The sequence below is a fragment of the Oxyura jamaicensis genome, chromosome 2 (genome assembly GCF_011077185.1).
Source record: "Oxyura jamaicensis isolate SHBP4307 breed ruddy duck chromosome 2, BPBGC_Ojam_1.0, whole genome shotgun sequence".
Taxonomy (NCBI): Eukaryota; Metazoa; Chordata; class Aves; order Anseriformes; family Anatidae; genus Oxyura; species Oxyura jamaicensis.
The window spans coordinates 93,005,681-93,017,349 of NC_048894.1; positions in this window are offsets into that span (position 1 = coordinate 93,005,681).

An 11,669-nucleotide genomic window follows, 5' to 3' on the forward strand; every position below is an offset into this window, starting at 1 on the left:
GTGGGCAAAAAAGTGAGAAAGAAACATCACCAGGGCAGCTGACCTAAACCAACCAAAAGGATATTCCATACCATATGATGTCACACTCAGCAATAAAAGGTGGAAAAAGGAAGAAGAGGGGAGGGGTGGGCTCTTGTTGCGAAAATGTCTGTCCTCCTCCCAAACACCGTCTACGTGTGTTGAGGTCCTGCTTCAAGGACGTGGTCAAGCATCGCTCATTTGTGGGAAGTAGTAATTTCTTTCCTCTGCACTTCCACTTACCCTTTACTTGTTTTGTTATTTCCTTACTCCCTCCCTCTTCCCCTTTCCCTTTTTTCCCTTTAATTGAATTGTTTAATTAATAATAATATTTCCTTAATATTCTTTCTCTTTAATTATCCTTATCTCAACCCGTGAGTTGTTCTTTCCTTTACTTCTTCCCCTCCTCATCTGAGGATGGGGAGTGAGAGAATAGTTGTGATGTTCAGCTGCCTAGTATGGTAAAACCACCACAGAGGCTGAAATACTGAATGATGTTTTTGACTGAGTTTTCACCAAAGAGATCTAGCCGCATGGCCAAGACCCAGAAAGCAAAGGCAGAGACTGGGAGGATGAAGAACCTTCTACTGTATGAGAAGGTCAGATTTGAGACCATCTAAGGAGCCTGAAGGTTCACAAATCCATGGGACCTGATAGAGATTCACCCATGGGTCCTGAGGAACTAGCAGATATACTTGTTAAGCCAATGTCCATCATATTTGAGAAGCTGTGGCAATCCAGTGAAGTTCCCACTGAGGTGAAGAGTGGATATATAACCCCCATTTTTTAAAAGGGAAAAAGGAAGACCTGGGAAACTACAGGCATCAGTTTTACCTCTGAGCCTGGCAAGATCATGGAGTAGAATCCTCCTGGAAACTATGTTAAGGTACATGGAAAATAAGGAGGTGACTGGTGACAGCCAACATGGTTTCACTAAGGGCAGACCGTGCCTGACAAAATTGTTGGTCTTTGTTGTGGTTTAACTCAGCCAGCAGCTAAACACCACACAGCCATTCGCTCACCCTCCCCCCTCCCTCTCTGGGATGGGGGAGAGAAACGAGAAAAACTGAATCCTGTGGGTTGAGATAGAGACAGTTGATTAGAACAGAAAATAAAATAATAGGTACAAAACAAGTGATGCACAATGCAATTGCTCACCACCTGCTGACCGATGCCCAGCCTATCCCCAAGTAGCCGCCCCCCCACCCCGGCCAGCCACCCCTATATATTGTTTGGCATGACGTCAGATGGTATGGAATACCCCTTTGGCCAGTTTGGGTCCTGGGTCTGTCCCCTCCCAGCTCTTGCTGCACCTCTAGCCTGCCTGCTGGCAGGACAGAGCGAAAAGCTGAAAAGTCCTTAGCTTAGTGTAAGCAATTCTCTGCAACAAGTAAAATATGTATACACATGTTATACACAAGTAAAAGTGTATTATTAACATTAGTCTCATCCTAAATCCAAAACATAGCACCCTACCAGCTACTGGGAGGAAAATTAACTCTATCCTAACTCAAACCAGGACAGATATCCACCCCTTATTCCATACCATTTATGTCATGTTCAGGTTACACCCTTTCCAATAGATTCCAATTGACCACCATTTTCATATATAATATATATATTAATGTCCACTGAGTTTGCATAGTCCATGACTGACTTCAGGCTCCATCTGTCATTGCAGTCTTTCAGGGCAGAAGAGATGGTGTGTGATGTTGGATTGTCACATGTTGAAGCCCGTTCTAGTTCCGTCACATCGCTTTGCTTGTCCAATTCTATCAAAATTCAATCATCAGTATCTGCATGGTTGTTACTGTGATACCATTAATAGGACATTGACATATAGGAATCATGGTAGTGATGACATACAGTATTATATAATAATTAACATAATACAATCCAACTCATGGGCTATTTTCACCCAGTATTAAATCCCCTTGAGGTACACATCGGACCTCCTCATTCTTTTGCATTACCCACCAAGTGCATCCAGGTCCCTGAGCAAAAGCAATCCCACGCATGCGTTTGCTTTTTCCTGAGGCAGGAGTAGCCCAGACTGTCTTTCCCAACATGTTTCTTACGTGCACTGCAGGAAATTTATCCCCTTCTACAGTACGTAACAGGTTTGACTGGGCAGGTCCAGCTGGGTTAGCAGATCCCCTAGTATTGACTAACCAGGTGGCCTTTGCCAAATGTGTGTCCCAGTTTTTGAATGTCCCAGCACCCATTGCTTTCAGTGTAGTCTTTAACAGTCCATTGTATCGCTCAACTTTACCGGAGGCTGGTGCACGATAGGGGATGTGATACACCCACTCAATACCATGTTCTTTGGCCCAAGTATCTATAAGGTTGTTTCGGAAATGAGTCCCATTGTCTGACTCAATTCTTTCTGGGGTGCCATGTCGCCATAGCACTTGCTTTTCAAGGCCCAGGATAGTGTTTCGGGCAGTGGCATGGGGCACAGGATATGTTTCCAGCCACCCAGTGGTTGCTTCCACCATTGTAAGTACGTGGCGCTTGCCATTGCGGGTTTGAGGGAGTGTGATGTAATCAATTTGCCAGGCCTCTCCATATCTATATTTCAGCCATCGTCCTCCGTACCAAAGAGGCTTTGACCGTTTGGCTTGCTTGATTGCAGCACATGTTTCACAATCATGAATAACCTGTGCTATAGTGTCCATGGTCAGGTCCACCCCTCGATCACGAGCCCATCTCTATGTTGCATCTCTGCCTTGATGGTCCGAGGTGTCATGGGCCCATCAGGCTATAAATAATTCACCCTTATGTTGCCAGTCCAAGTCCACCTGAGCCACTTCAATCTTAGCAGCCTGATCCACCTGCTGGTTGTTCTGATGTACTTCAGTAACCCGATTTTGGGGCACATGAGCATCTACATGTCGTGCCTTTACAAACAGGTTCTCTACCCGGGCAGCAATATCTTGCCACAATGCAGCAGCCCAAATGGATTTGCCCCTGCGTTGCCAGTTGTTCTGCTTCCATTGTTGTAACCACCCTCACAGGGCATTTGCTACCATCCATGAATCAGTATAGAGATAGAGAACTGGCCATTTTTCTTGTTCAGCAATATCTAAAGCCAGCTGGATGGCTTTCACTTCTGCAAATTGACTCAATTCACCTTCTCCCTCAGTAGCTTCTCCAACTCGTTTTGTAGGACTCCATACAGCAGCCTTCCATCTCTGATGTTTTCCCACAATATGACAGGACCCATTAGTGAACAGGGCATATTTCTTCTCATTTTCTGATAGCTTGTTGTACAATGGGGCTTCTTCAGCACAGACCACGTCCTCCTCTGATGACATCCAAAAGTATTTGCCTTCTGGCCCGTCCATAATAACTTCCAAGATTCCTGGGCGACTAGGGTTTCCTATTCGAGCCCACTGAGTAATCAGTGCAACCCACTTGGTCCATGTAGCATCAGTTGCATGTTGTGTAGAAGGGACCCTTCCTTTGAACATCCAGCCCAGTACTGGCAGTTGGGGTGCCAGGAGGAGCCGCGCTTCAGTACCAACCACTTCCAAAGCAGATGGAACTCTTTCATATGCTGCCAATATCTCCTTTTCAGTTGGCGTGTAGGGGGCCTCAGATCCTCTGTATCCCCAACTCCAAAACCCTAGGGGTCGACCTCGAGTTCCCCAGGTTCTTTCTGCCAGAGGCTCCAGGTGGGGCCATTCTCTCTGGCTGCAATGTAGAGCACATTCTTTACATTGTTCGGACTGGCCCAAGGACTACTGCATGAACTATTTCCTGCTTAATTTGTTCAAAGGCTGTCGTTTCTCAGGGCCCCATTCAACATCATTCTTCTTACGGGTTACTTGGTAGAGCAGGTTTACAATCAGACTGTGATTTGGAATGTGCATTCTCCAAAACCCCACGACACCTATGAAAGTTTGTGTTTATTTTTTGCTAGTTGGTGGAGACATAGCTGTTATTAAATTAACTCTATCCTAACTAAAACCAGGACACCTTCTATGGCAGGGTTACAGCATTGGTGGAGAGGGGAAGAGGAACTGATGGCACCTACCTGGACTTGTGCGGGACATTTGACACTGTCCTGTGTCAAACAGGACTGATAGTGTCCATTTGACACTATCCTTGTCTCTAAATTGTAGAGATGTATTTAATGGTTGGACCACTTGGTGAGTAAGGAATTGGCTGAAAGGTCACACTCAAACAGTTCTGGTCAATGTCTCAGTGTCAAGTGGAGATCAGTAATGAGTGGGGTTCTTCAGAGGTCAGTATTCAGACTGGTGCTGCTTAATATCTTTTTCAGTTACATGGACAGTGAGATCAAGTGAACCCTCCGCAAGTTTGCCAGTGACACCAAGCTGTGTGGTGCAGTCAACACTGGAGGGAAGGCCATCCAGAGGGACCTGGACAGGCTTGAGAAGTGGCCCCATGTGAACATCATGAAGTTCAAGAAGGCCAAGTGCAAGGTCCTGCACCTGGGTTGGGCCTGGGCAATGCCAAGCACAAATACAGGTAGGGCAGATAATGGACTGGGACAAGTCCTGTGGAGAAGCACTTGGGGGTATTGGTTGACAAGAAGCTTGACATAAGCCAGCAATGTGTGCTTTCAGACCAGAACCAAATCCTGGGCTGTATCAAAAGAAAAATGACCAGTACATTGAGGGAGGTGATTTTCCCCTTCCACTCTGATCTTGTGAGACCCCACCTGGAATAATGTGTTCAGCCTCAGGGCCTCCAATATATGAAGGACATGGATCTATTAAAGAGAGTGCAGAGGAGGGCCACAGGTATGATCAGAGGGCTGGAACAACCTATGAGGATAGGTTGTTCAACCTGGAGAAGAGAAGACTCCAGGAAGACCTTATATCAGTGTTCCAGTACCTAAAGGGTGCCTACAAGAAAACAGGACAGGGTCTCTTTATCAGGGAAGTGTAGTGATAGGAAAAAGGGTAATGGTTTTAAACTAAAAGAGGGTAGATTTAGATTAGATATTTGGAATAAATTCTTTCCTATGAGAGTGGTGAGATACTGGAACATGTTGCCTGCAGAAGCTGTGGATGCTCCATCTCTGGAGGTATTTTAAGGCCAGATTGGATGAGGCTTTGAGGAACCTGATCTAGTGGAAGGTATCTCTGTCCATGCCAGGGGGGTTGGAAATAAATGATCTTCAAAGTCCCTTCCAAACCAAACCCTTCTATGATTCTATGAATGGATTTTTAGCATGAAATTTTTGAGTGTAACTTAATCATAAAAGCATAGAATTCCAATCCTGTTGGAACTCACCTGTTCCTGGGAGGACAGTTCCTTGGAGACTGGACCATCTGTCATATGAGGAGAGGCTGAGATAGCTGGGCCTGTTTAGCCTGGAGAAGAGAATACTGAGAGGGGATCTTATCAATGTGTATAAATATCTGAAGGGAGGGTGTCAAGAACATTGGGCCAGACTGTTTTGAGTGGTGCCCAGTGACAGGACAAGAGGCAACAGACACAAACGGAAACACAGGAAGCTCCATCTGAATATGGAAAAACATTTATTTACTGTGAAGGTGACAGAGCACTGGAATAGGTTGCCCAGAGAAGCTGTAGATTCTCCTGCTTTGGAGATATTCAAAACCCACCTGGATGTGATCACACAATGTGAACACAAATATTTTCATAGCTAGAAAAAAGAGGACCAGAAAATTTTCACTTCCTCTGATTTACAGACCGCATTACTATCTGTTCAAAGACAAATAGCCATGCCATGGTTAAGCATTGAAGTAGCAAAAAGTAGTATACATATTAATAGATGTAGTATATATGGATGAAATAGTATACATATCCTACCACATACTATTCCTGAACAATTAATGACCTTCTATTGCTGGAAATGCTTTCATTGCCATATTTGGCCAAGATTTAACTTAGCACTTAATTTGAACACAACAACATTACCTGTGGTCTCAGAGCTTGTCCAATTCAGCACAGCATTTCTGGTGCTGAAAAAGACTTAAGGAAATTATGTGTAGCATGGGGAGCATCTTTTCATTTAACCAACATGGGTTCATGAGGGGTAGGTCCTGCCTAACAAATTTGATTTCCTTTTATGATAAGATCACCCGTCTAGTCGACCAAGGGAAACCAGCTGATGTGATCTTTTTGGACTTCAGCAAGGCTTTTGACAAGGTTTCCTATAGGATCCTACTGGACAAAATGTCCAGCATTCAACTTAAGAAGAACATCATATGATGGGTGAGCAATTGGCTGGCAGGCAGGGCTCAAATGGTTGTCGTAAATGGGGCCACATCAGGTTGGTGGATGGTCACTAATGGGGTCCCTCAAGGCTCCATTTTAAGGCCAGTCCTCTTCAATGTTTTTATAAATGATTTGGATGTAGGACTAGAAGGTGTTCTGAGCAAATTTGCCAATGACACCAAACTTGGAGGAGTTGTGAACTTGGAAGGGGGTGGAAAGGCCTTTCAGAGAGATCTGGACAGGTTGGAGAGCTGGGCGATCACCAACCGCATGAAGTTTAACAAAAGCAAGTGCCTGGTCCTACACCTGGGTCGGGGCAACCCTGGCTATACATACAGACTGGGCGATGAGGCGCTAGAGAGCAGCCCTGCAGAGAAGGATCTGAGGGTTGTGGTTGACAGCAAGTTGAATATGAGCCAGCAGTGTGCCCTGGCAGCCAGGAGGGCCAACCATATCCTGGGATGCATCAAGCACGGCATTGCTAGTCGGTCGAGGGAAGTGATTGTCCCACTCTACTCTGCGCTGGTGCAGCCTCACCTCAAGTACTGTGTGCAGTTCTGGGCACCACAGTACAGAAAGGACATTAAACTGTTGGAGAGTGTCCAGAGGAGGGTGATGAAGATGGTGAAGGGCCTAGAGGGGAAGACATATGAGGAGCAGCAGAGGTCACTGGGCCTGTTCAGCCCGGAGAAGAGGAGGCTGAGGGGGGACCTCATCACAGTCTACAACTTCCTCGCGAGGGGGAGTGGAGAGGCGGGTGACCTTTTCTCCATATACACCAGTGATAGGACCCATGGGAACAGGGTTAAGCTGAGGCAGGGGAAATTTAGGCTCGATGTCAGGAAGAGGTTCTTCACCGAGAGGGTGGTTGTACACTGGAACAGGCTCCCCAGTGAAGTAGTCACTGCACCAAACCTGTCTGAATTTAAGAAGAGATTGGACTTTGCACTTAGTCACATGGTCTAAACTTTTGGGTAGACCTGTGCAGTGCGAGGAGTTAGACTTGATGATCCTTATGGGTCCCTTCCAACTCAGGATATTCTATGACTCTATGATTCTATAAGAAATGAAAATCACATCAGTTTGAAGCAAAAGTACATCTAGACCATCTATCAGTAAAATAACAGGGAGCAGGCTGATTGAAATATAGGATGAAGCTAATTGGTGTGTTCTCTGGTATATGATAGGATACCAGAATATCAGCTATAATTTTACTGTTTTATAAACATATCACATAATGCAAAAGATAAAGTGTTCCATAAAGTTATACTAAAAGGCAGCTTGATTTTAAAATCAATCTGGTACTCTGTGATGAACCAAGGTAGATTCCTACATGAACAGGTTAACATAAAATCTGTTTCTAGTATGCATATTCATTGCAACATGCATTTATTACACAGGAAGGAATAAGTGTATTTCTTCATAAATATGTGGAGAGAGAACTAGAGACATTCTATTCTGAAGCAGCAAAGAGTCAGTTTGCATCAATGAACAGGAAGCAGTGCAGGTATGAGCCTAGCAAAGACGTTGAAATGATAAGAAAGCTTGGCAAAATGATCAATGTTGTCTTTAATAGAAAGCTTTGAATAAAGGACTCCAAAAACCTAGGCACATAACTAGACCATCAAAAGGAATTTTCATTGGTGATCATGACAGAGAGTAAAACTGATAAAATTAACAAGAGAAGAGAATAACATTTCGGCTATTTTATTTTATTTTTCCAAAGAGATCAAAAAGTGATTTTTACAGAGAACTCAAGTTCTCTGAATAAGAACAAGGAATAACATACAAATGAAACACTCTCATGTACATACATCACCGATTTATTTTTATTTTATTTTATTTTATTTTATTTTTGTAGGCTATATTCCTATTTACACTAATTTAGGCTCATACTATATTGAATTATTATGGCTTGGTCCCCTTTCCCCCTCCCAACGTTATGCCAAGTGAAAGCTATTATAAAACAGACATGAATCGATCCCAACAAAGAGACCCCTCCAACCTCAAACTGTAATTTGGAAGTATTATATGCAAGACAATACCTGACTGTAATTCTTCATTCATATCATTTGTTGATAAATGTTTCTTAAGCTGAATGGTAAACACTCCGTTACTGACCTTTGACAAGTAAGGTGTTGGGAGACGAAGGGAAAAATAACAAGGCTTTTATTAGAGATGCTAGAGCTCTTAAAGGTTAAGTGGACTGCTGCTTATTTAAGTGAAGTAGAAGAGTACACTGATCAGCAATACTGATGATAATAGAACTTACATCACTCAGTCTTTAAGTGTCTTTTTTTGGGAAAAAAAAAAAAAAAAAAGTGAAAAAGTTGGTACTCAGTAGCTTGAGGATGACAACCTCATTCTGTCCACTAGTTAATAAAAATCCAGGTAAAAGGGTAATAAGAAAGGAAGGAGGGGCTGGAGGGAAGGGTGACTAATGGAACATAATTGCATATGGATATTGGATATGGATTTTGTTCAGTCTACACAGTAACTAGTTATATTTTCATACATGTTTGAAAAACTGTCCTAGGAGACAAGTGTCTGTTCCTCAGGATTTAAAAGAGAATATGGCTGTACAAAAACAAATTTGCACAAGCGGTGAAACCAGTGAAAATCCTGTTTCTGCAGAGAAGCCAAATCCTCCATCACCTAGTTTCTTATCTAACCCATTTTTCTGTAAGAGAAAGATACATAATTATGTGGCTGCTTGTCCATACAGCTGTTGGAAATTCTATCTTCTAGATTATATAAGAGTGCTACTTGCCAGGTAAAGTAGGACTTTAGCATAACAATATTATCAATTTTAAAATCCTCTGCATTATAAGTCCTTATTCAGTTACATATAACTTGTCACAACTTCAGTCCTTTGGACGGATTTGTTTTTTTGTCAGACTCAAGGTAATATATATATATATATTTGCATTTTATTTTAGTTTAAACCAAAATGGTTCTTTTTTTTTTTTTTTTTTTTTTTTTTTTTGTCATGTTTATCTGAAGAATAGCCCCTTCCTTTTCAACAGAGACTTGAAATATGTACAGGTCAGGAATGTGTGTGGTTTTTGTTTGTTTTTTTTTTTTTTATGTTGTGGCTGCTTAAAAATTTGTTGAAATTTAACCAAGTAATAAACATTTGAAAGTTTCTCATCCAACTTTCTTCATATTAAAAAGAAAATTTCATAAGTTTCTTCCTCCCCAGTTTTTTTTTTTTCTGCCTTGTGCAGGGCAAGCAAAAGGTAAGAATTCAAGTAAAGTTTTCCTGTATTTTCTTTGTTCTAAGTGGCCTCCTGCTATCACTCAAATAACCTTGAGAAAGATGGAGTTCAGAAGCCAGATCTGAGTCAAGAGCAGGAAAAGAATTAGGCCAACAAGTCTGGTGAGATGGAAATCTGGAGTGTGAACTGGACACTGTGTCAAGGAATTGTAATGAGGAAAGAGATGTAATGAGGTGAGGTATGGAAATGTGATGAAGACATGCTGAGAGGAAGGAATCGGCATGACAGGAAGCAGATTATGTTTGGGTGAAAGATGTCTGGCGAGTAGTGAAACTAAAAACTAAAACCAAGGCTAGGCTAGGCTGGGAAAATATTGGAATTGGGATATTACTGAGCTGGGATATGAACATGACAATCATGATGAAACAAGGAGTGTGATGGAGATAGAACAGAAGAGAGAGGGTAAAAGACCAGAACGAGAGGAGACAGAGTGCACTCTGAAGAAGAGATGCATATTTATCTCCATGCCCATCCCTTTTTTTACCACAAGGGGCAGTTATTCACATTTTAAATCTAATGTAACTTTTTGATAAAACGCTAGGAAACAATATCTATAACAAACAATTTACCTTTATCAATTTCTTTTTTGTTGTTGTTGTTCTGCTTGGTTTTGTTCTGTTATCAAATCATATTGAATTAATTTGTGCATGAGCTACTTTGGATGAAATCATGGAGTGATACTATCTTCCCATAATTCCCAGATATGCAGGATAAACATCTTTTATTTATTTATTTATTTATTTATTTATTTAACCTTTTGAAAAATTGGTATGCTAGATCTTTCTCCCTCTTTTGAAATTTTCCCAGTACTTACCTGAGGTAAGATGATTCAGAAGTCTCTTTTCATTGTTGTAACTGAAAGACCTTGATCCTGAATAATAAAGGCCAGCTTAGTTTGTGAGACTATATATGAGACTCTGGCTGGAGGCCTGTGACTAGCAGTGTTCCCCAGGGGTCAGTGCTGAGTTCAGTCTTGTTCAACATCTTCATCGACAACCTTGATGAGGGAATAGTGTCTGCCCTGTGCAAGTATGCCGACGACACAAAGCTGGGAGCAGTGGCTGACACACCAGAAGGATGTGCTGCCATTCAGTGAGACCTGGACCGGCTGGAGAGATAGGCAGGAAGAAACCAAATGAGATTTAATAAGAGCAAGTGTAGAGTCCTGCACCTGGGAAGGAACAGCCAGAAGTATCAGTACAGGCTGGGTGATGACCTGCTGGAGAGGAGCTCTGAGGAGAAGGAGCTGGGGGACCTGGTGGACGACAGGTTGACCATGAGCCAGCAGTGTGACCTGATGGCCAAGAGGGCTAATGGGATCCTGACGTGCATTAAAAGGAGCATGGCCAGCAGGTCAAGGGAGGTGATCCTCCCCCTCTACTCTGCCCTGGTCAGGCCTGACCTGGAGTACTGTGTCCAGTTCTGGGCTCCCCAGTACAAAAAAGACAGGAATCTCCTGGAAAGAGTCCAGTGGAAGGCCACAAAGATGATACGAGGCCTGGAGCATCTTCCCTGTGAAGAAAGACTGAGAGACCTGGATCTGTTCAGCCTGGAGAAGAGAAGACAGAGGGGATCTGTGTACAAATGTGTACAAATATCTGAGGGGTGGGAGACAGAAGGATGTAGCTAACCTCTTCTCGGTGGTTTGTGGGGACAGGACAAGGGGCAATGGCCGCAAGATAGAATACAGGAAGTTCTGCACCAACATGCGAAAGAAATTCTTCACGGTGAAAGTGACAGAGCACTTGAACAGGCTGCCTAGAGAGGTTGTGGAGTCTCCTCTGGAGATATTCAAGGCCTGTCTGGATGCCTACCTGGGCAGCCTGCTCTGAGGAACCTGCTTTGGCAGGGGGGTTGGACCTGAGGATCTTCCAAGGTCCCCTCCAACCCCTACAGTTCTGTGATTCTGTGATTCTGTGATATCTTTACCTTTATATTTACCTTCAGTTAATTTTGACTACTTTTCTTTTTGTTGTTCTTTTTGTTGTACTTTTTGTTGTTCTTTTTGTTGTCCTTTCCTTTCCTTTCCTTTCCTTTCCTTTCCTTTCCTTTCCTTTCCTTTCCTTTCCTTTCCTTTCCTTTCCTTTCCTTTCCTTTCCTTTCCTTTCCTTTCCTTTCCTTTCCTTTCCTTTCCTTTCCTTTCCTTTCCTTTCC